Source organism: Tursiops truncatus, chromosome 12 (assembly GCF_011762595.2).
Source record: "Tursiops truncatus isolate mTurTru1 chromosome 12, mTurTru1.mat.Y, whole genome shotgun sequence".
Lineage (NCBI taxonomy): Eukaryota > Metazoa > Chordata > Mammalia > Artiodactyla > Delphinidae > Tursiops > Tursiops truncatus.
In genome coordinates, this window is record NC_047045.1 from 16,525,620 (window position 1) to 16,551,973 (window position 26,354).

At 39.1% G+C, this 26,354-nt stretch overlaps 1 long non-coding RNA gene across 1 annotated transcript in view; it reads right to left on the reverse strand.

Annotated features, from left to right (window-relative positions):
• LOC141276075 (uncharacterized) overlaps positions 1–26,354 on the reverse strand; it is a 296,015-nt gene that overhangs the window by 179,378 nt on the left and 90,283 nt on the right. The window contains exon 2 of the long non-coding RNA XR_012325014.1: positions 24,473–24,561. This is a non-coding gene — a long non-coding RNA (uncharacterized lncRNA). The remainder of the gene's footprint in view (positions 1–24,472; positions 24,562–26,354) is intronic.

The window sequence follows — 26,354 nt, forward strand, 5'->3', positions numbered from 1 at the left end:
TTCAGGTTGACAATGAAACAGATCACAGAGCATAATATTATGTACTGCAACCCTACAATATATTCCTAACTCACCCCTCAACTTGTGAAGTAGGTTTTTATTGCTACTGTTTTTCCTAAATTAATATCACTTCTAAGAAGATCTAAATGGGAAGAAATTTCAGGTTAGCCTCCATATAAAATATATGTCTGAATTCCGTGGTTGAACAAGGAGAAATAATACTGATGTTAATCTAAGTGACATAAAATAACAAGAAAATCAGAGTTGATTGAAATGGCATATTTGGGTGTTTTTCACAGTTACTAATGAAAAACATACTGTATTTGTGTAAACAATATACTCAAAAAGGTGGCCTTAAACTTTAGACATGTAGCAAATGAGAAATTTCCCTGGAAATGGTAAACATTTGAATAACAGCTCAAAAGCTGCTGAGTGTAAAACGTGAAACTGAAAATAAAGCAGGCAATGAGGAAATCTGAGTGTGAGGCCAGAGGGACGGCAAAATTGAAACCACAGCCTTTGCACTCAAGCTGCCTCATGTCTAGTTAGCAGGCACAAATGTAAATGTAACCCACATGTTGGCTGGGGTTATTCCATCCTTTGAGAGTTCCCATAAAATGGGACTAATTCCCTGGGGTTTGTATTCTGAGGCGAATTTCTGATTCTGGTACTTTCTTGCAGAACTTTCTATCTCACCACCATTCTTCTGCCCTGCACCACCTAGATGGTCAGTAGAGTCCCCTGTGCTTGATTTCACCTGAAACATCACTCACACCAAGGCATCTTCGAAGGTGGCAGACTTCACTGAAGGTTTGTGACAATGAGTGTTAGACCACAAAATCCAACAGCAAAGAACTTGATCGTGGAATTGAAGTGATTCCTGTGCTCAGAAGTCCTTCGGCCACTTTTCTCTGTTCACTGTTCTCCATTTCCCCACTTGCCCATCATTCTCTGTCTCCCCTTCCCTCTCTTCTCTCTTCTGCTTACTCTTTAGGCCCTAATTCTCCTTAACCCCTTTAAGTTGTTTTTCTTTCTTTCACTGGCTTCTAGAGTATGCTTTCATATCTTCCTCTAAAGCAATGTTAGTAGCATGTTTTCCTAAATAGAGACAGCTGCCTCTCTAAGAGGAACTCCAGAATCGGGTGTGAAAATAGGAAAGTTCTCTGTAGCAATATACATGATATGGTATAATAATTCCTATAAAACTCAGGCAGTACAAGCATCAGCAGATACAGAGTAAGAAAGCAATGGGGACCCTGGTTTTATTAACTGTATTAGTAAAAGTTATCAGTTAGTTCTTTTCCCATGCAGTTACTGTGAGCATCAATCAGTTGTAAGTGCGAACTCTGAGTTATATTCCGATGACATATATATTATTCAATACCTAGCCATGTCTGGTCCACAACGGGCCTCCAACTAATTTGGCAGGCACTCTTCTAGACCTCCCGCAGAGCAGGGGCTGACTGAGAATGTTTCAGGAACAACAATGACAAGAAAAGCATCAATGATGACCCTTTTAAAACATTTAGCTTTGAAACAGACCACCATGGGGGTATTCTAGGAAGAGGAACAAACGGGCAAAGACAGAGAGGAAAGAAAACACACCACAAGTTCATACTGGGGAGTAGTGGTGGATAAAATAATACAGCTAGGTAGGGCAGGGCCTTGAAGTCAGGATGATGATTTTGGATTTAATTCAATAAATCGAAAAGGAAAATCACTGCTGTCACGTGTGATGTGATTGACAAATGCCTTTGATTGCATCATCTCATCAGAGCTCCCAGAGGGAGAGATGTCAGGGTCTGTGTCCTCTGCTCTGGTCAAGCAAATCCTATGGAGTTGTTTGCAGCTGAGGGGCCCGCCCTTTGAAGAACTTTGATAAACTCCAACTCATTCAAAAGAGAGGAATAGCAAGGAAGCCTAGCATGGAGACACATGAGGGATGACCAAAGGAACAAGAGGTGATACCCTATAGAGTAGAAACTCCAAAAGGCTGTAACAGATCAAAGACTGGGGCATTCTTGGAAACATGGTTTGGTATTTTTGACCTTTGCATTCTCAGTGCCTGCATATGGCTGCAACTCAATAAAGGTCTGTTGAATGAGTGAATGAATAATTGAATGGCTGGCTGTCATAGAGAACAGGCATTGAATTTGTTCTTTGTCTCCCCAAAGGGCAGAGGGTGATGGAAGTTGCATAGATAGAGATAGAGATGGCGCTTGACATAAAGAAGACTTTTAACATATAAATCCTCAACAGTGAAAGGAGCTGTGGCCACAGCTGGTACGGTTTCCACTCCCAGGCTGGGGAGGGCAAGCTCATGTTTGAAAGCGGATGACTTAAGCACCCCTGGCACTCTGTGACTCTTCAGTTCAATCAGAAATTATTTGCATGATACAGACCTCTTATAATGACTGGTTAGCATTTTGTTAATGTCACCTGTGTATGCAGTAGCAAACTGCCCTGCCAAATACACTTCTTAGACTTAGTGTTTGAATTTTATTTTGCTGTATTTCATGGGTCACAAATTGGTGCAAAGAGACCATACACATGAACACACACAGCGGCCCCCGCTGCTGCCACAGACACACATTAGGTGAAGTTTCCAATGCATTCAGCTGAAGATGATAAGTCTTATCAGAAGTCGGCTGGTCTCACCACCAAGGCAGATGTAGCGTATCTGAACACACTTTCTTTTGCCCCTATTGCTCCTGAAGAGGGCATGTAATCATTACTTATATTTGCAAGCGAGGAAGTGTCATGCCTGGCCTTTTCCTCTTTGTATTTACACCTTCATCTTGGAAGAACTTCTGCATTCACGGTTACATTATTTTGTGTACTGCAACCAGTTCCCCTGCCTCATTCTTGAACTAAGTTCTATGCCAAAAAAGAAAAACTTCATCTTGGGGAGAAAACAGAGTCACTACTCAGGTGTGGCTGAATAATACCTCAGCCCAGGCTGACCACAATCCCCCACAACCCAGTACTGTGCTTGTTATAAAAGTAACTTAATTCATATGGGTTTTTTTTTTCCTAAGGAATTAAATGATCTTCACTGAACACATTGTCTAGTAATTTCTTACTTCAGCCATTCTCTCTAATAGTTCCTGGGAAGTACAGACAAAATAAATCTTAGCACTTACATAATTATGAGAGGAGATAAAGAAACCCTAAGAAGGTAAGGACAAGGTAAAGAATCCCAAGAAAACATGAAGAAATGTGAGAGAGTTTTGTCTTTGATAACAAAACCAAGCATCTTACTATGGACTGAAGGTTTATATACCCCCCAAATTCATATATTGAATCCTAACCCCAAATGAGATGGTATTAGGAGGTGGGGCTTTGGGGTGATGAGATCATGAGGGTGGAGTCTTGCGGGATTAGTGGCTTCATTTCTCTTTCCACCATGTGAGGTTACAATGAGAAGACAGTGGTCTATGATGCAGGAAGCTGACCCTCACACAACACCGAATCTGCTGGAGTCTTGATCTTGGACTTCCCAGCCTCCAGAACTGTGAGAAATCAATCTTTGTTGTTTAAGAGATCTAGTCTATGGTATTTTTTTTTTATAGCAGCCTGAATGACCTAAGACAATACCTTGACATCTGTGCAAATGTAATAGTAATTTAAATCTGCTTAATGACAACCATCCTTCCAAAAATTGTCAGAACAAAATTCTGACCCTTTTTTAAAGAGATAAAAAGCATAATAATTTAATTGACTACCTTTGGACACTCTTAATAGTAACAACCGAATCTAAAAGAACCCAAGCCCAGTTCTAAAATAGATGGAAAACTGGGGTATTAGAGAACTTTTTAAGCATATTTATGTCAGTTGTGGTTTTAGGACATATGACCCTACCCTTATAGCACCGAAGTTCATTTATTTATTGAATATGTATTGAATACCTACTCTGCGCCAGATACTGTCATGATTTTGCTGTATTCAAATAAAAATAGGATAAGATCCTTGTCCTATAGAGTTCCTTAAAAATTATACTATTTCATTGTTCCCTTTTATTATATTTTAACCCTAGCAATTCCTGCCTTGAGACATGATTAGATCCTACATAAAAGTGAACAAATTTTGAAAAAGTTTTTAAATAGTATCACAAGGAAAAATAAGTTTTAAAGAAAATATTACTACTCTATAAATCATTGTTGTTTTCACACTTGATGCTTAAAATTCTAACAAAAATAAACCTATTTAACATAATTTAGACTAAAAGTCATCGTCTCCCAAAGTGTTCCCCCAAAATTCTATACAGATTATTCCCTCTCTCCCTCTCTCTTTTTTCTCCCTTTTTCTCCCTCTTTCTTTCTCCCTCTCTCTCTTCTTCCCTTTCTCTCTCTTTTTTCTCCAGCTTTCTCCCTCCCTTCCTCCCCCCCTTCCCTCTCTCTTTATCAGATTTTCTTTTTTTCCCACACTCGGTAGAAATGCTGACTTTTATAACGAGCAGCAGACTGATCTGTGATGAGAGAAGGAGGAAATAGGTTTCATAGCAGAGGAAAACCAACCCGTCACAGTCGTAAATGAATAGAGAAGATAACAATGAATAACACCCAACGGTGAAAGCAGAAAAGAAGGTAATGTTGTCTGGAAAGCAAAATTTTACCAAACTCACATTTTATCTTAAGCAGCATGAGCAGGACTCTAGTGCACAGAGTCAAAGTATGTGTCCCAAAGAACATTAGGGCTGCAGAATGTAAGCAGTTGCTAAGCACAAACATCAAACAAACAAACACAATGCTAGTCATGGAGGGATGATTTCCACCATGATATGTAAGTTAATGAAACACTGTTTATACCAGACTGCTCAAGATCTTTAATTTTCTAGTTAAAGTTACATATTATAACTTTCCACGAGGAATATGTAATTTCTACATTTATGAAATGTGCTTGACTATGGAAAATTGTCTTGAAGAAACACCTTCCCAAAGTTTCCAGGAAACCCAGATTCAGGTATTGGGAGGCTACAGGAAATGACGTATGTCAAGCACCCATTGCAGCGCCTGGCACAGAGCTGGTGCTCGCTGAAAGGGGCTGGTGATGGTGGCTGTAATGGAGGTACTGTCTGTTCTATCACTGGGCAAAGAGAGTCATAGATTTTATATGAAACACATATAAAGTGTTTTTGAAAACAGGAGAAGTCAGCGAGAGGGGGAAACTAGCAGCTTTTTCATACCACGACATGCTAAGTAAGCATGCCAACACATTATCGTTTAATCATTACACCCATGCTATGAAGTCCATTATCTATTATGTCCATTCTATAGCTGAAGAAACTGAGGTTCATAAGTATGCTAACTATTCCACAGTGAGTAACTGATAGGCCTCTCTGAACTCGAAACTATTTTTCCTTTGTCAAATCACATGAATTCCTTAAATACACTTTTTTTTTACAACTTTATTAGATTATAATTGCTTTACAGTATTGTGTTAGTTTTTGCTGTACAACAAGGTGAATCAGCTATACGTATACTTATATCCCCATATCTCCTCCCTCTTGAGACTCCCTCCCACCCTCCCTATCCCACCCCTCTAGGTGGTCACAAAGCACCAAGCGGATCTCCCTGTGCTATGTGGCTGCTTCCCACTAGCTGTCTATTTTACACACGTCAATGCTGCTCTCTCAGTTTGTCCCACCCTCCCCTTCCATCCCTGTGTCCACAAGTCTGTTCTTCACATCTGTGGACACAGGGGTGGAAGGGGAGGGTGGGACAAACTGAGAGAGCAGGTCACAAAGCACCAAGCGGATCTAGGTGGTCACAAAGCACCAAGCGGATCTGCCTGTGCTATGTGGCTGCTTCCCACTAGCTGTCTATTTTACACACGTCAATGCTGCTCTCTCAGTTTGTCCCACCCTCCCCTTCCACCCCTGTGTCCACAAGTCTGTTCTTCACATCTGCATCTCTATTCCTGCCCTGCCACTAGGTTCATCAATACCATTTTTCTATATTCCATATATATGCATTAATATACGATATTTGTTTTTCTTTTTCTGACTCACTTCACTCTGTATGACAGACTCTAGGTGTATCCACCTCACTACAAATAACTCAGTTTCATTTCTCTTTATGGCTGAGTAATATTCCATTGTATATATGTGCTACTTCTTTATCCATTCATCTGTCGATGAACACTTAGGTTGCTCCCATGACCTGGCTATTGTAAATAGTGCTGCAATGAACATTGTAGTACATGTCTCTTTTTGAATTTTGGTTTTCTCAGGGTATATGCCCAGTAGTGGGATTGCTGGGTCGTATGGTAGTTCTATTTGTAGTTTTTTAAGGAACCTCCATACTGTTCTCCACAGTGGCTGTATCAATTTACATTCCCACCAACAGTGCAGGAGAGTTCCCTTTTCTCTAAATACACTCTTGATTTTATATAGGACAGAGGTTTTTTTGGTATTTGCCTTGTATTACACCAAATGGGGTAGTGCAGAGGAGAGCTCTAGGGAATAAAGCAGAGCTGAGGGTGAATCTCATTTCTGCTATTTACTTAGTGTTACATTGGGCCTCAATTCTTTATCATAAAATAGAAATCTTCCCTCTTCCCTCCCTCCCTCCTTCCCTTCCTCCCTCCCTCCCTCCTTCCCTCCCTTCCACATAATACCAGTGATATTTGAACAAGTGAAGGGAAGAGTGGGAAGAAGTAAGGCTGAGGGGCTAAGCAAGGTGAGGCAAGATAGTCTAGGTCATGGGAGGAAGGCTGAATTTTATGTTAAACATAAGGAGAGCCATTGCAGGATTTTAAAAGCAAGGGAAGGGCGTTATCAGATTATCATTGAGAATTTCCCCTTTGCTGCTGCCTGAGGAGTGGTGGGGGCAGCCATGGGGGGAGAAGGTGAGGCACAAGAGTGAAAGTGGAGAAACCAGTTAGAGGCTGATGTGTTCACGGAGGTGAGAGACACTGGGAGCCTGGACTCAGAGGGTGGCCGTGGACATGAAGTAAAGAAGAGAGTTTCAGATATATTTTCAAAGTAGCATCCATAAGGGTTACTAATACATGTGATCTCTAGTTTATCAGAAAGGAAGGACTCCTAGATTTTGGCTTGACTAATTTGCTAAAGTGCAGTGCTTTTTACATGAAAGGAGAAGAACAGGGGTTTGAGAAGGTAGACATGGAAGGAGGAAAATCCAGAATTCCATCTGGGATCAGTTAAGTTGCAGAATCGAAGACACATCCAAAGGGAGATGTCAGGAGACATGGAAACATGAAAGTAAAGCGCTCAAGGGAGAGATGTGGACTCCAGTGAAAATGTGAGAGTCATCAGCACAGGAGAACTCACATTCCTGGGAACCGATGAGATCACTCGGGGACAAAGGTTAGAGATGGAAAAGATGAGCCTGAGACAAATCTTGAGTTCCTCCAAATGAGGCAGATGGAGAAGGAGGCAGCCAAGATACCAAAACAAGAATGGGCTGAGGCAAGAAGGAAAGCAGGAGAGCGAGTGTTTCAAAACCAAGAGAGTGAAGTCCTGGTAAGTGACAGGCATGAGAGATAAAAAGTGGTGAATCACTGAAGGTGTTAAATGGAGGATGTTTTGAAGTAGTATCTCTTTCTTCCCCCAGGGTGGGATGGAGAGTCCAGGTGATGCTGTGACCAATGGGAGGAAGGGACACTTCCTCAATGATAGATGGATGCAAGTATGGGTTTGTTTGTTTATTTATTTATTTATTTTGCGGTACACGGGCCTCTCACTGTTGTGGCCTCTCCCGTTGCGGAGCACATGCTCCGGACGCGCAGGCTCAGCGGCCATGGCTCACAGGCCCACCCGCTCCGCGGCATGTGGGATCTTCCCGGACCGGGGCACGAACCCACATCCCCTGAAGCGGCAGGTGAACTCTCCACCACTGTGCCACCAGGGAGGCCCTATGGGTTGGTTTAGACATGAGAATATGAGAAAGTTTATTTCTGATGGTGACAATTTTCCCAGTGAAGTATGAAGCTTTTAAATCAGATCAAATCTCAGATACATGGAAACAAGGGCCAACTTTCAATATGCACAAGTCTCTGTAATAAGGTACCCTGCAAAATAAGGACTGTCTATATAGACATATAAATGAGTACAGAGCCAACAGAGATTGTAAAATTTCAAAATATACTACACTATAAGGACAAATGAGCTTACTGTCAAAGCTGAGCCTGTTCAGTACATGACTGGACGAAAGAATGGACTGTTAGCTGCTTGCAGGGTAGCCTTTCTGCAAGGGGCCAATGGCCCAGAGGAAAGAAGGAGTGTTGACATGGACTAAATGAGAGCTTTCCTTCCCTGTTCCTCTTTCTTTCCACTGTAACATTTACTTTGCTCAAGGCCATTACCACACTCACAGTGGAAGGACAGCCTAGGGATTTTGCACCTCAGGATAATTAGCAGAGACAGAGAGGGGCACATTGTTTGATTTTATAGACTGGCCCTGACCTTAGTTTCTTAATCTGATTACACCTGGTGACTGGAATGGTATAGCAAGAGTTCAGCTGAGATGCCTATTGATAAAATCGACCTGCAAGGTGAGGGAACACATAGTTTGAGATCCTGGTGAGCAAAGGACCACTGGTCATGTAACTATAAAACTGTGGAGAGCTGATGCATGCTTTGCAAATACCAACTCTAAACTAATATGCACATCAGGTTTCATAGACACAGTAAAGTCACACATTGCTTTACTGAGCTGAGGGAATGAGTGTATTTATAAAGTATCCACAGTTTCTTCCAGTTTTCCCATCACTTGGAATTGACCTTCCCTTTAGGTCCCTGGGCTCTAGACTGTGTTTTAGGAAAAACTCAGCAAGCCCAGGGGTACCTTCTAGACCAAGACTGCCTACTGCTCCACCTCCAACACCATAGTCAGTCCCCCTTCTCTAGTCTCAGTTGCTCCTGGTGGCTGGATCCCATGCTTGTCTCCCACGTTGAAGAGGTAGCTCTCAAAATTGGATGGAAAAAAAAAAACAAAAAACAGGAAAATACCATTACATACCTATTAGAATGGTGAAAACCCAAAACACTAACAGCACCAAATGCTGACATGAATGTGGAGCAACAGGAACTCCCATTCATTGCTGATAGGAGTGTAAAATGGTACAGCCACTTTGGAAGACAGTTTGGCATTTTTTTTAACGAGATTAAACAGACTCATTGTATGACCCAGCAGCGTGCTTCTTGGTATTTACCCAAATGAGTTGAAAATTTATGTCCACATAAAAACCTTCACATGGATGTTTTATAGCAGCTTCATTCAGAATTGCCAAAACTTGGAAGCGAATAAGATGCCCTTCATCAGGTGAATGGATAAACTGGTACATCCAAACAACAGAATTCAGAGCTAAAAAGAAATGAGCCACCAAACCAAGAAAATAAATGGAACTATATGAAATGCATATTACTAAGTGAAAGATGCTAATCTGAAAAGATTACATACTGTATGAGTCCGACTATAAGACACTCTAGAAAAGGAAAAACTGTGGAGACAGTAAAAAAGATCAGCAGTTACTGGGGGTTAAAGGGGAAGAAGAAATGAATAGGCAAGTACAGGGGATTTTTAGGGCAGTGAAACATTCTGTATGATACTACAAAGGTAGATATATGTCATTATACATTTGTCAAAACCCATAGAATATACGACACCAAGAGTGAACCCTAATGTAAATTATGGACTCTCAGTGACGATGATATGTCAGTGTAGGTTCGTTGATTGTGGCAAATGCACCACTCTGGTGGGAGAAGTTGAGAGCGGGGTAAGCTTGCACATGTCGGGGTAGGAGGTACATGAGAATTCTGTGTAGTTTCTGCTCAATTTTTCTGGGAACCTAAATCTGCTCTAAAAATACAGTTTATTAAAAAGAAATGAATGGAAAGCTATCCTTTCAATAAGTATTCATCAGATTAGCTGAAAAACCCTAGAGCACTCTTATATATAGGGCTTGCTATGGCCAATCTAGAACATCTTATTTAGTCCTCTCTTTAGCTAAGTAATAGGAAGACTCTTTAAACCTTATTCTTTAGTGACACTGACTCCCCCTGGAGGCTCTATGATTCTCTCCCCACCACCCCACCCCATACAGTCGCAGTTCCAATAGGTTATACACATTCATACATACTTCTAGAATAACCCATGTTCTGGAAGGCACAGCAATTGTAATTCATTGTTTTTATATTTTTATAATCTCTAAATTAAAAAAAATTACAGATGAAGAGAAAAATGCCAAGAAGTCCTAGTTTAGGATGACTTTTTAAAGTTTATTATTTGTCTGTCTTTATTTTGAGAAAGTGACTTCAACAGGTCATGGTGGGCCTGAATTCAGACAGAACGAGCTCAAATTCCATCCCTCCCTGCCATGCTAAACAGGAAGGAACGCATAAAACTGTCAGGCTATTTCACTGAAAGGTCTGTATTGGAGTTAAAAAAAAAAAAAAGAAGAAACATTTCCAGTGGTCGTCTGGAAGGTTTTATTTCATTTGTTTGCCTTATAAAGTCGTGCTTGGTCATCTTATTAAAACACAACCTTGCTACAGAAAACACAAGACTGCTCCCTGAAATTATGCATCAGCAAATATTGATCTGCACCAGATTGGACCCTGGTTTCAGGAAGGCAAAGGTCTAGCCCAAAGAGTCCCATTGATTCAGGATAGAAGAACTGTGTCTTCTGTCTGTTTTGACTCTCCAGGATTTCCCTAACTTCTCCCTCATCAAAAATATATCAGTCTGCAGACTGAGGTGCTGAAGGAATGTGCCAGGAGGGGTGAAGTGCTGGGCAGGAACGGAGGGCTCTCTGCACTGCCCAGCCGCTGGCAACCTGGCCTTGTTTTCCTCTCTAGCCACGGCTCTGGCTTCAGGCTAACTTCTTGACTAAGCTTTCACTCAAAGGCCGTTTTACCCAATACCAGAATAAGACAGATCTGCTCTTGTATCCTCACAAATATGGCAGAATCAAGATAGATATTGCCCAGTTCGGGAAGGCAGTAGAGGGTGTGTTGAACTTGTTACCTATCTGCAGCAGAGCTTGATGAAACACGGTTGACCCCTCTGGCTATACTCTTCATCTTTTTGCCTTGAGGCAGATAAATAGGCAGGCACACTGTAGGGAGTTAGTACTATGACAAGGGAATGCCACAAGGCACCATGGAACAAGTTCACTCAAAAGATCCTTGGGGGCTGAGACAGGCAGTCAGGGAAGGCTTCCTTGAGAAGCAATGACTAAACTAAGACTTGAACGATGGGAAGCCTCTAACACATGTAAGAGTAAAATGGGTAAGGTAGAAGATGGAAAAGGATGGAAGGTATCTTACTGTCCCCATTCATCATCTCAGGAGACTCAGAAAGACGAAGTCACTTTCTCAGGATCACATAGTTGTTAACTAGCAGAACTGGGATTCAAACTGTCCCCAGAGGGGACAGCAAGACCTAGGTTCAAATCTTAATACAAGTCACTTCACTCCGTAAGCCTTGCTCCCCTCATTTGCCAAGTGGTGATGAATTAGATGCTTACTGCAGTGACTGTAAACTGAGAATCAGTCAATGGATAGTATTAATTCTATCATCATTGACTACATCACTGGACTGTAAGCTCTGAATCTGCAGGCAGTATGTCCACCTTGCTCACTGATATATCTGAGGGCTTTAATCGATGCCTGGCATAGGAGAGAGGATTCTTACGTATGAAGAAATTATTGAGAGAATGAAATGAAAGAACACATACAAAGTTCAGGGACAATTCCAGTAGTTTCTCAGTAAATGTTAGCTCTCCTTACCCACCACCATGTTAATAAGACAACCCCTTGTAGCCAGAAAATTCTATTTGGAATATGTTTGAGTACCTCCAAGTGTCATTTGGTATTGGCATCTAGGTACGATACTGCACTTAATGGCTAATTGTTGTCCAATCTATACCTATTGGCGATAGGTCAGGCATGATCCACTGCTACAGGCAGTAGCACCACCTCCAATTACCGATAATAAGAAGGAGGATTGGTGTATCCAAGATAAAATGTAACCTTACCAATGCCCAGGACCTCTGAGTTGTCCTCAGGAGAAAATAGCTATAAACAAATGTTAAAACTCATTTTGAGATTCTCACATCTTAAGATGCTTTTATAGAAATGTGCATTCCTATGACTTTCTGTTGATATTTTAAGTCTTAGTGAGGCATAGATTTCAGTCTTTCAATGGCTGTCTGATTGCATTGGGAGCAGAGAAACCCTGGAAGGCTCTTTGGCTCCTCTGGCCATCATTCAAGAGATCCTGCACAGTGGGTGGCAAAGTGAATGCATTTCTCACCAGGTGCCTGCTGAGATGGTCGCAGCCATCATATCAGAGAGCAATTCTGGCCACTCTTACAGAGAAGTGGTTGGTTGGTATTTGCTAAATGTCCCCTCTAACACTTGCCATCACTCCCCATGATAACGACTGGAGGCTTAGCCTGACCCTGAGTGATGATGCAGCCATCAGCTTCAAGAAGAGGACCATGGAGAGTAAAATACAGGGAACTCTACTCAACATCCTGTAATGGCCTACATGGGAAAATAATCTTAAAAAAACAACAAAAAAACAGAAGTAGAGTCACAGATGTAGAAAACAAACTTATGGTTACCAGGGGATAAGGACGGGAAGAATAAATTGGGAGACTGGGATTGACATACACACTACTATATATAAAATAGATAGCTAATAAGGACCTACTGTATAGCACAGGAAACTCTATTCAATACTCTGTAATGGCCTATATGGGAAAAAAATCTACAAAAAGAGTGGGTATATGTATATGTATAACTGATTCACTTTTCTGTACACCTGAAACTAACACAACATTGTAAATCAGCTATACTCCAATAAAAAATTTTTTTAAAAAGTGAGAAAAGGGAACCCTCCTACACTGTCAGTGGGAATGTAAGTTGGTGCAGCCACTATGTAGAACAGTATGGAGGTTCCTTAAAAAACTAAAACTAGAGTTACCATATGATCCAGTGATCCCACTCCTAGGCACACATCTGGAGAAAACTCTAATTCGAAAACATACATGCACCCAATGTTCATTGCAGCACTATTTACAATAGCCAAGACATGGAAGCAACCTAAATGTTCATCAACAGAGGAATGGATAAAGAAGATTGTACATATATACAATGGACTATTACTCAGAGATAAAAAAGAATGAAATAATGCCATTTGCAGCAACATGGTTGCACCTAGAGATTATCATACTAAGTGAAGAAAGTCAGACAGAGAAAGACAAATATCATATGATATCACTTATATGTGGAATCTAAAATATGACACAAATAAACTTATCTACAAAACAGAAATAGACTCACAGACATAGAAAATAAACTTATGGTTACCAAAGGGGAAAGAGAGGGAGGGATAAATTTGGAGAATGGGATTAACATATACACACTACTATATATAAAACAGATAATCAACAAGGACCCACTGTATAGCACAGGAGACTATACTTAATATTTTGTAATAACCTACAGTGGAGAAGAATCTAAAAAAGAATATGTATATATCATATATATATATGTATATATAATGTATGTATGTATACCTGAATCACTTTGCTATACACCCGAAACTAACACACCATTGTAACTCAACTATAGTTCAATAAAAATTGTTTTAAAACGTGAATCAAGTATCACTTTCACTCACCTTTCTCTTAATAATAAGAAACGTGTTAGGGAGCTTAAAAGAGACACAGCAAACAAAGTAACTTATGCCGATGAAATTTCTGAGATTAATTCTCATTATCATTCTAGAGGACCCACATGATCTGATTCCAGCACAGGCTACCTGGTGTTGCATTCCGTGACAATCTATTTTAATAATGAAAACACTACTTCATTGTAACTCTATTCTGTGCCCTGCCTCCAATTTACTTCCTGTAGGCAAAGGTCTACCACAAGCTGGAAGTGCAATATAAGTACAAAATCCCTGGTAACCATCATTTTTTAAGAATATGCTCATTAAACAGAAAGCAAAAATGTCTGGAAACCCCCTGCTTCCCAGGCAGCGCTGCTTGTACTGAAGGGCAGTGCTCCCCTGGCACTTGGTTTCCAGGGATCCAGAGTGAATGCCTGCACAGGTTAGGACTTTTGAGCCTGAGGCTTTCCACGAAATGCAACAATCTGTTGTTTGTTTCCTGTAGGTGTCCCCTACATTTCAGTAGCACATTCAAGTACAGGATAATCGTAAACCAGAAATGTGTGCTCAATATGGGAAAATGTAGACTGAAGAGTCAGCAGATGCCTAGAGGGCTCAGTTGGACAGAACAAGTTGCATTTAAGAGGTTGATTGGATTTCTTTTTTCACTTTTGCAAATAAGGTGATTTAAATGAATCTGTCATAGGAAGTTTGCAGGTTTGCCAATTAATGCATGGCTCTTTTTTTCCACAGATTACCTGCACATCATCATAAATACCTGGATGAGCAATAAGAGACAAGTGTGCTCTCCTGAATAAGTCACATATCAGAGCCGCTTAAAATAGAGGTGACTTCACTTAAATGAAAGTTGATAGACACCGTTTCTCCTGTCCAAAGCCTAACCTTCTGCGTGTACTGGAGATTCCAGTCACTCCTGCCTGTTAAGAATTTGGCTCCTGCAGGCATTCCCTTTCTCTCCTGCACTAGGAGCTTCTCCTTCTCTCCTGGATCACCGCCATCAGCATTCTAATCCCCTGTATCAGCTATAGAATGCCGTATATTAAAAGCCCCCCCATTCTAAGTCCGTCTCCAGCCTCACTGCTCTGCTCCTCACAGCAAAATTTCTGTAAGGAGTTGTCTATACGCTCTTTCTGCTGTTTGCCACCATTCTCTCCTGAACCCACCCCCAAGCTGGCTTTTCTTCCCCTAGCTCAGCTCCAGTGAAAGCAACCTGGTTAAATCCAGCACTCAGTTCCTGGGACCTCTCAACCCCATTTACACAATTGATCACTCCCTCCTTGCAAACACTGCAGCACTTGACTCCCCAGTTATCACTCCCACCTGGCTCTCTCCCCCTTTGCTGTTGGTCTTGATGAGTTTTCTTGCTTGCTTCCTTTTTCTTCTTCCCTTCCCTTCCCTTCGCTGATGACATCCCAATTCATTTCTTTGGTTCTGATATTTGCTGAGTTCCTGACCCACAGGGTAGGTACTTGACCTCTCTACTTGGATGGCCAGTTGAAACTCTGCCCGGGCTCTTCCTTTTCCCAGTAAAGGTGCCACCACACAGTCCCTCAGCCTGACACCCAGGGGTCTCTCTTACCACCTCGCCATCCCCTGCCACACACATCCAATCCAGCTGCGATTCCTGCCTGCTCTATGCAGGATCTGATCACTGCTCCCTACCCTATTGCTGCAACTCTGGCCCAAGCTGCCAGTGTCTCTTATCTGGATTTGAGCTAAAGACCCCTAGCTGCTTTCTCTTCTCTACCCAGAAGACACACATTATATCATGTTGATTCCCTGTTCTAGACCCTCCAATGGCTTGGAATAAAACCCAAACTAACTCCTTTTTGTAACACATAGGAAACCACAAAAGACCTGGTCCCATTTATCTGTCTAGCCCTCTCACACCGATAACTCTGTCCAGGTGCCCTCCACTCCAGCCACTTAAGCAGCAATGCCATACCTTGGGCATAACACCCTGGGTCCTTCCTGGGGGTCCTTGCATCTGCCATTCTCTCTGCCCAGCAACTGTTTCCTCCAGATTCCCCCAGGCCCCTCACTGGCTCCATGAGCTCAGATACCAGCTCCTCAGAAAGAACGTACTCAGCCATCCTTTATAAAATAACCCTTGCTCACTGTCTAGCCCTTTACTCTGCTTTATTTTTCTTCACAGCATTTATTACCTGAAATTATGGCCTATATGTATTTATTAACCCATTTATTATAATTCTTCCCAATTTAAATGTAATTTGATGGGGCAGGAACATAATTGTCTTACTCAAGTTTGCATCCCTAGCGACCAAAACAGTGACTGGCACATAAGAGACATTCAATAAACAATATTTTGAATGAAGTAAAAGACAATAAATGTGGCTAGGAAAAGTATTAGGTATATGTTTTTATCATACTCTTAAGTCATTATCAAATCAATTGTAAATTAACTTAGATGAGAAGAGGAAATATTGTGGGAATGAACAAAGAGGGAGAAAATGCTCTGAAGATACTTGCTCTAAAAAATACTAAATACATTTTAAAGCCACAGTAATTAATAATGCGTTACCACTAAAAATATATCACAGAGGTAAACAGAATAGCTGCAATATCTATAAAGGAAGCCCTGGCATGTATAAAACTTATGAAGTAAACATCACAAGCCAATAAATAAAGGACAAATAATTTTTTAAAAGGTATTGGGCAAATCAGGGATTTGAGAAAACTCCAGTTAGGTCCTAATCCAGCATGATACAACAAGAATGACAACAAAATGCTGGACCAACCAAAAAAATTGTAACTCTGATGGTCACTGTTCCTTTCCTCTTCCCCCACAAAAGGAAAAAAAACTAGATTGGATTTTTTTTTCCTGGTCACTTGAGCACATCTAGATCACCCATTAGATTTTCTCTGGGACCTGCAGTTTGATTTAGGATTGATCAATCAAAATTCCAGTGGCATTAGAAGTAAATTATTAAAAGGTATGACAAAAATAGAAGTAAATATTTAATGGATCTTGGGGGAAGAAAGGCCTTCCCAAGCATAATGTTTGCAGAAAAAAAATTCAATAATAGTGACCACATTAAACAAATAAAAAAAAACAAAAATAATTTTGAATGTTAAGAAACATAAACAAATGGAAAAGGCAATTCTTAAACTAGAAATAATCCAGAAAATATTTCTCAGACTAATAAACTTAATATTTTTAGGAAATACATCAATCACTCCTACAAATCATGAAGAAAATAAGGAAAATAATGTTTGTTTTGTGGCGGTTGGTAACTGACAAGCACTTGGTAGATATTCAGCAAGTCATACTTAATAATAAATTTAAAAGAAAAACACCAATCTTTTAAAAGAAAAAATAAAACAACAAAAACAAGAGGTTAGCAAGTAGTCAAATTAAAGAAATAAATGTAGATTAAAATCCTGGTTTATCATTTTTACTGGGCAATTTAAAAAATACTCAATATTCAAAACCTGTTTTCAGGGCTTCCCTGGTGGGGCAGTGGTTGAGAATCTGCCTGCTAATGCAGGGGACACGGGTTCGAGCCCTGGTCTGGGAGGATCCCACGTGCCGTGGAGCAACTAGGCCTGTGAGCCACAACTACTGAGCCTGCGCGTCTGGAGCCTGTGCTCCTCAACAAGAGAGGCCGCGATGGTGAGAGGCCCGCGCACCGCGATGAAGAGTGGCCCCCGCTCGCCACAACTAGAGAAAGCCCTCGCACAGAAACGAAGACCTAACACAGCAAAAATAAATATAAATAAATTAATAATCTCCTACCCCCAACATCTTGAAAAAACAACAACAAAAAAACACCTGTTTTCAAATTATTGATAATAATGTAAATTGATAGAACTCTTCTTGAAGATATTTAGTCCATACTACCCAAAGCACTCTACAGACTTAATACAATTCATATCAAAATTCCAGTGGCATTTTTTTACAGAAATAGAAAAAGCAATCATAAAATTCATATGGAACTACAAAAAAACCCAGAGTAGCAAAAGAAGAAGAGCAAGAAGAACAAAACTGGAGGCATCTCACTTCCTGATTTCAAATTATATTACAAAGCTATAGTGATTGAAACAGTATGGTACTAACATGAAAACAGACATATAGACCAATGGAACAGATTAGAGCCCTGATATAAAACCATCCATAAACAGTCAACTAAATCTTCAACAGTGGTACCAAGAACACAAAAATGGTAAATGATAGTCTCTTTAATAAATGGTCCTGGGAAAACTGGATATTCACATGCAAAAGAATGAAATTGAACCCTTATCTTACACTGTACACAAAAATCAACTCAAAATGTATAAAGATTTAAATGTAAGACCTGAAACCATAAAACTTCTGGAAGAAAACATTGGGAAAAAGCTTCTTTACATTTGTCTTGGCAATGAATTTTTGGATATGTATGACACCAAAGCACAGGCCACAAAAGCAAAAATAAACAAGTGGGACAACATCAAATTAAAAACCTCTACACAGCAAAGGAAACAATCAACAAAACAACAAGGCAACCTGCTGAATGGGAGAAAATACTTGCAAACCATTTACCTGATAAAAAGGTAATGTGCAAAATATATAAAAAACGTATACAACTCAATAGTAAAAAAAAAAAAATCTGATTTTAAAGTGGGCAAAGCTTAAACAGTGATGTATGTCAATTATTTCTCAATAAAACTACATTTTTAAAAATGCACAAAGAACCTGAATAAACATTTTTCTAAAGAAGACCTACAAATTGCCAACAGGTATATGAAAAGGTGCTCAGCTTTACTAATTAACAGGGAAATACAAATTAAAAACCACAATGAGATATCCCCTCACACCTATTAGGATGACTGTTATTAATAAAACAGAAGATAACAAGTGTTGGCAAGGATGTAGAGAAACGGGAACCCTGGTACACTATTGGTGGGAATATAAATTGGTACACCCATTATGGAAAACAATATGGAGGTTCCTCAAGAAGTTAAAAATGGAACTACCATATATTCCAGGAATCCCACTTCTGGATATTTATGCAAATAAGTTTAAATCAGGGTCCCAAAGAGAAACCTGCATTCCCATGTTCATTGCAGCATTATTCACAAAAGCCAAAGTATAAAAACAACCTAAATGTCCATCAACAGATGAACAGATAAAGAAAATGTGGTATGTAGATATAATATTATTCAACCTTAAAGAAGGAAATCCTGCTATTTGCGACAACACGGATGGACCTAAAGGATATTATGCTGTGTGGAGAAAAACTGGACAAGGAAAGACAAATACAGTATGAACTCATTTATATGTGTAATCTAAAATAGTTGAACTCATACAAATAGAGAATAGAATGGTGGTTGCCAGGGACTAGGTGGAGGGGAAAATGGGGAGGTGATAGTCAAATGGTACAAAGTAGCATTTATGCAAGATAAATAAGTTCTGAAAATTCACTATATAGCATGGTGCCTATAACTGAAAATGTGGTATTATAAAATTAAAATTTACTAAGAAGGTAGATCTCATGCTGTGTTCTTACTACACATACATACACACAAAATAATAATAATAAAGGAGGCAGGAGGAAATTTTGGGAGGTGATGGATATGTTTATGGCCTGATGGGGTGATGGTTTCACAGGTATATACTTACCTCCAAACTCATCAAGTTGTATACATTAAGTATGTACAGCTTTTTACATGTCAATCATATCTAAATAAAGTTTTTTTTAAAAAAAAGCAATATAGTGTATTTCATCTTATCTGAGTGTAAGGTACAGCACAACTTTAAGTATCACTAAAAAAAAGAACAAATAAACAAAAACAAGCTAACAACATGATATGCCATCATCTGTAAAATGCATGTGAATTGCAGAGATGAAAAAAAAGTAAAAAGGTGGGCAATTTAGAACAATGAGATACGTTATTGCAAGAATCTTAATATAGAAAGAAAATCAAACTCATTCACCCACTGATTTTCAATAATAGTTGGCACAGGGTTGAATGGCAGCCCCCCAAAATATATGCTCACATACTAATTCCCCAGAACCTGTGAATATGACTTTCTTTTGGGGAAAGGATTTTACAGATGTAATTAAGCTTAAGATCTCTAGATGAGATCACCTTGGACTATCTGGGTGGCCCTAATTCAATGACCAGTGTCCTTATAAGAGACATGCAGAGGAGAGACACACGGGGAGAAGAGGAGGGGGCCACGTGAAAATGCAGGCAGAGACTGGATTGATGCAGCCACAAGATAAAGGAGGCCAGGAGCCACCAGAAACTGGGAGAGGCAACAAAGGATTGTCCTCTAGAGCCCCACAGGAGGCACAGGCCTGCCAAAACCTGGATTCCAGACTTCTGGCCTCCAGCACCATCAGAAAAGAAACTTCTATTGTTTGAAGCCACCAAGTTTGCAATAAGTTACTACTGCAGCCTTAGGAAACTCACTCAGGGATATGGTCAAACATTTTCTTAAACAGTGAGGAAAGATAAATGAATAAATGAAGAATGAATGAAAATGTGAGAAAGAAGTTTGAAAGCACATGTACCAAAATGTTGATACTGATTATATTTGAGTGAAATGATCGTAGGAGATACATGTTTTCTATAATGTTCTTCTCCATATTTTCCAAATTTTCCACTGTAAGCATAAAAATCAGGAAAACGTAATAAACAGTATCAAAACACAATACTAAAAGAGGTAACTTTTAACAATGAAATTGTTCAACTGTAATCCTACCACCACTATAGCTTAACTATACCTTTTCCTCATGGTGCCTTCTAAACTTTGTCTTTATAATTAAGCAAGATATATATGGCCAGTCAAATGCAAAGAAGAAACCTTCCTTAAAATTTCTCTAATATGAAACTTTGGAAGGATTTACTTCTGTATGTTTTCTCTCTTTAAAATGTGTTCACTTCTTAATGCGTCCCTATAATTCTCCTTGAGCCCCTTTCTTTCATCTCCTACCAAAATATTCCTTATAAATACATTATTAGTGATAAGGCTTAGGCGTATCCTATCAAGACCAAAGGTTTACCACTAATAAGAGTGCAAGTTGTCCTGACCCATGCATTTGAATAGTTCGGCTTCTTCATAGCTTTTTATTTTATAGCAAATATTATTATAATATTTTAATTAACAGACTTTATTTTTAGAGTAGTCTTAGACTTACAGAAAAATAAGCAGAAAATACAGAGTTCCCATATATCCCCTATCACTCCAGCAGGTTCCCCCTCTTATTAACATCTTGCATTAGTGTGGTACATTGTTACAAATGATGAGCCAATATTAATACTGATACATTAAGTCCATAGTTTACATTAGGATTCTGATATTGTATACTCTATGAGTTTTGAAAAAACGTGACTTGTATCCACCATGAGAGCATCAAGCAGAATATTTTTACCTCCCTGAAAATCCTCTATACATCCCTCCTACCTCTAAAAACACTGGCAACCACTGATCTTTTCACTGTTTTCAGTTTTGCCGTTTCCAGAATGTCAGAGAGTTGGAATCATAAGTATGTAGGCTTGTCAGATTGGTTTCTTTCACTTAGCAATATGCATTTAAGGTTCATTTCATGGCTGGATAGCTCATTTCTATTTATTGCTAAATATTTCATTGTACTTCATAGATTCTTAAAGAAAGATTCAGAGAAAACGTAAATGGCTTTCTCCATTGCTACGTATGACGTTTCCTGACCTCAACATGTTTACATCAGTGTCTATTTCACTAGTCAACAGACACTTTGACCAAGAATGCAAACTCACTGTAGTCCTGAGGGGAAAGTTTGGCCATAGCAGTGATGTCTAACTAAATTAGTCTCACCTAGATTGTTAAATCATCCCTGTCTGGTCATTGAAGACCAGTTTTCTCTTCATTCATTCCATTAAGGGGAAAAAAATAAAGACCTCAAAGAATCCTTCTGAGGAACTCCTTGCTAACGTGGAAAAATTAGGGTGGATAAAAGCTTTATTTCTTGAGATTCAGAGACTAACCTTTTTTCTTATTATATTGTCGTTTGTTAGTAGTCCACTTCAAGAGTTTTGGCATATGCTACAATTTCCCATGCTTCCTTTAGCAGAGTAAATTTTTCCTAGAAGGATTTATCAATACTTTTCACACAGTGAGAAGTGTAGGGTTTTAAAAATATGTATAACTGATTTGTTGAAATATACTATTATCTTTTTTTTAACACCTTTATTGGAGTATTATTGCTTTACAATGGTCTGTTAGTTTCTGCTTTATAACAGTGAATCAGCTATACATATACATATATCCCCATATCTCCTCCCTCTTGTGTCTCTATCCCACCCTCCCTATCCCACCCCTCTAGGTGGTCACAAAGTACTGAGCAGATCTCCTTGTTCTATGTGGCTGCTTCCCACTAGCTATCTATTTTACATTTGGTAGTGTATATGTGTCCATGCCACTCTCTCACTTCGTCCCAGCTTACCCTTCCCACTCCCCATGTCCTCAAGTCCATTCTCTACGTCTGCATCTTTATTCCTGTCCTGCCCCTAGGTTCTTCATAACCATTTTTTTATTATTATTATCATTGTGCTATAAAATCCTCTTGGGCTTTGCTTTTAGTGTCTTGTTTAATTTAACTTTTCTCAAATGACATGGTTCTATCTAATGTTAATTTCCCCACTTGTTCTTTAGTAATTCTTTTTTCCTCCTGTGGTTTTTCATGTTTCTATGTTGGTTCCTTAAACCTTACAGGTAACTGTAATGATTCATGCAGTAAAGAATTATCAGTGCTGAGCGAAGATAAACACAGAATCTGTAATGCAAGAAAGGGGCAGAGAAGCATACCAGGCCCTTACTCTTTTTTGCATCCATTCCTACCCCACTTCTCACTTCCCAATTAAGATTTAATTTTTAGATAATTCTTCCTGAAGCATCGGAATACAACTTCATATCACTTAACTGCATTCCTTCACAAGTGCAGAAATGTAAAAGTTCTACAATGCTCTTTCATGGGGCATCTCAAAAAATAGGCAGGAAACACACTTAAGAGAAAGCTGATTTCAAGCAATCAGGCCAACTGGGGTATGCTAATTTGAACATATTACACGATTGAACCTCATTTTGTAGTCATAGATGGTTGAGATTTCAGAAATTTAGGCTATATATTCTTATTTCAATTCAAAGTGCTACATTATTTGAGTCTATGAATCTTTTCATTCACAGATTATGTAACATACGGAAGCATACATGAGAAAACCTCTAGTGCAGTTTTATTCTACTAATCTTGTGCTTTCTACCAATGCCTCCTGTCATTCTTGTCAGGTATTTATGGACAGCTAAACAAACACTTTAAAAGTATAGGCACTCCAGTGATCACTCATGATACTAAATGACACTGGAACTCCAGTTATTAGGGCCTGATCCATTTGAATGCCTAATTCATTGGGGTTGGTAAACAGATCAGGAATGGCTGCAAATAGGAAGCAGAAGTAGATGATGGAGAAGTGAAATCAGGTGAAAGTGCAAGGTGACAATCAAATTAAGCTAAAATCCTGAGTATCAAAGACATCTGGCAATAAGAAAAACAAGAAAGAATACAAAAGACCAAACTAAAGCTTGCAGGAAAAATGAACAGGGAAAACAGGAAAGGCCAGCTGTTAAATTGCTGTGTTTATGTGGAAGGAAGTGAGTGGATGGAGATGTTAATGGTGATGAGACATGAATCCATGGGGCTATGTATATTACAAACTACCCAATTCAGCCTAGGATACATCTGAAATATACGAAACAACAAGTTATCAGGATCCTCTTGTCAGTGGTGGTTCTAGATCTTAGTTATAGGAAAGAGTTAGGGGTAGCAATTTGGTTGGAAGAGAAAACCAAGGGATTTATCATTTAATTATGTTATGTAAGTGGCATTATTTTCCTTAAATGTAAATTAGAGAAAAATAAATACAACACACTTTACTAAAGAGGCTCTATTCACAGTTTACATAATATTTTTAAATACTTATAGTTCCTATTAAAATATTTTATTATTATGAGATGGCAGCACCCAGGGATACTTCTGGCTGCAGGTTGCAGAACATTTGGCTACATTTTTAATTATCTTAAAAATTAAGAAGCCAGAAGACATGCAATTCTAAATTTGGTGCAGTAACTCAACAGTTGCTGCACCACACTGAGTTGCTGTCTGTTCCACCAGCATCAGAGCATTGTAGTTTTGTCCCTGGGTATATCATCATGATGTCAAGACGTCTACTGAAGCTGAAGCATCACACCCTCCCCAGCAGCATTCAAGGAAAGAAGGAGAGAACCGTCTTTAAGGCTCTGCTTTTTTTTTTTTAACATAGGAGAAAACCTGTCCCAGGACCCTTTCTTTACATCCCAGTAACCAGAACTCAGTCATATCTACCCTTAAACCAAACAGAAGCAAAGAGGAATAGGACTGCCAAGACTGGCTTGTACTGATCACTAATGCCCTTGGAGGCTGAAGAGCCTACCTTGCCTAACAAAACACAGCTGTGATGTCACCAACAGGGAAGAGTCACAGGCTGCCACACAGCTGCAAGGGGCTTATGCAGACGTGCAAGAATCAGCTCATGTTTTCAGAACGTTTTAAATATCAAACTCAGTCTCTAAGCTTTTAGCATTATATACAGTATCGGTTACTTATTAGTGGTTTGGGAAGGCCAATTTAAAATTTTCTGATCTTACTGTATTGAAATTCACGGCCCTAATGTTTTCCACATTGACTATATGAATGATGAAGAAAATCCAACAATGTATTTCATTTCCAACTGGACAGAAAACAAAATTTTAAAAAGTGAAAAATAAAAAAAGAATTAAAGCTACTCACCAGCACATCCCCGGGTACCATCATTCTCTCATTGTATCAGTGATGATGGATCCTTGCTTCAGCCATAGCTTTCTGCATTTTTAGTCAACCTGTGAGAATAAGAAGAATGTAAAAATTAGTCTGGTCTCTAGGCATTCAAAGGTGGCAATGTATTTCATATACATTGAGAATTGCTGCTGAAGAAGTAGTTGATAAGTAATTCAAAGTTACACCTGGACTCAGATATGGGCCTTTAGTCATGACCAGGCAAAACCTCTTTCCTGATTTTTCCTCAGGAAAATGATTATTCCATGGTATGGTTTCAGAGGTGACAGCAAGGTTCACCTCTGTCCTCCTATGCCTAGAATTCCTTGTATCTGGAATCATACCTTTAGAGGTCTATTTCTTAGACTAGGAAACTCACTCATGTTAAAATGGAATTTCTGGAGGATGGATAATTATTTAAACTCTACATTATCACACAGCAGTGTGAACTAATTTTGCGTCGTTTCTGAGAACTAGTTTTGGTAAGCAGAAGAGAGAGGTAGGATTATAATGAACTAGTTTTGGTAAGCAGAAGAGAGAGGTAGGATTATAATGAAGATTCCAAGATGTTAAGTTGGAACTAAATTGGTAGAGAACAGGAGAGACACATTAAAGGCATCAAAGGCCCACTCCAAAAGAACAAAAACTAATTTCAATTTCAAACTCTCAATCTTTCAGTCTTTGTGCATTTTTATTAGAAAATGAGAAATGGATTGTCCTATACTGAAAAGAAAATTACTTTTGTTCTTTTTGAGATTCTCTGTTTTCTCTTATTCTTGATAAGTAGTGACAGTTTTCTGGAGGGTTTTTCCCTTGTGTTTTTTTTTTTTTAACAACTTTTCCTAAAATTGTTCTACAATCTAGGTATGGCTCAAAACCTGGCAAAAAGTGGACTCTAGCTGTAAATTACACAGTAATAGTATAATGCGATGGGCCCAGGCATTGAGATGGCCATTTCTGGGATGCAGAAGGACGTGGAATGGAATCCAATTATAAAATCTTAAAGTTATCTTCTGGTTAGGTCTCGAACCACTGAAACCTACAATTTTCTCTCTAATTTTGAAAAAAGACTAATAACGTCTTTTTTTTAACATCTTTATTGGAGTATAATTGCTTTACAATGGTGTGTTAGTTTCTGCTTTATAACAAAGTGAATCAGTTACACATATACATATGTTCCCATTAATAACTTCTTATACCTACTCTGATACAAGCTTCAAACAATATAAAACCTAGAAATTTAAGTTGAAAATAAAATCCACAGTCACTTCATTTAGGAGCAACTAAGTAAAAATAGTTATTTAAAATTTTAATGAATTTATCAGAAGATAGATTCGTGTAACTGATATTAACACAGTTCCCTCTCACCCTTATATGTAAGGTGACCAACTTGTTTTGGTTTGTCAAGGACCTTCCTAGTTTTAGCACTGACAGTCCTATATCCCAGGAAACTGGGATGGTTGATCATACCACCTGTATGGAACACATCAATACTGGGAAAAGAAAATATTGCTGTAATTTCATTGATTAGCTAACATTCACAACAGCATGTTGGATAATACAGAGTATGTTTCGATTCACAGTACTCATTAGAACCCAACAACTTCTTTTTAAGCCACTGAATCAACATAATCATATTTTTCTATTCTGCAACATGTAAGAAAATCGTGATGATTCATGGAATAGCACATGCACAGATTTCTTAGAGCACCTGGAGGTGAGGTGCTGTATTTAGTGCCCAAGACAAAAAACTATTGTTGTCATTTGAATTTTCTAAGACCCTGAAAGAAACTTATGCTCAGGTTTGTGAAGCCAAAAGGAAACATGTAATTGTGTAACGATTTCATGAGTCTGGGTA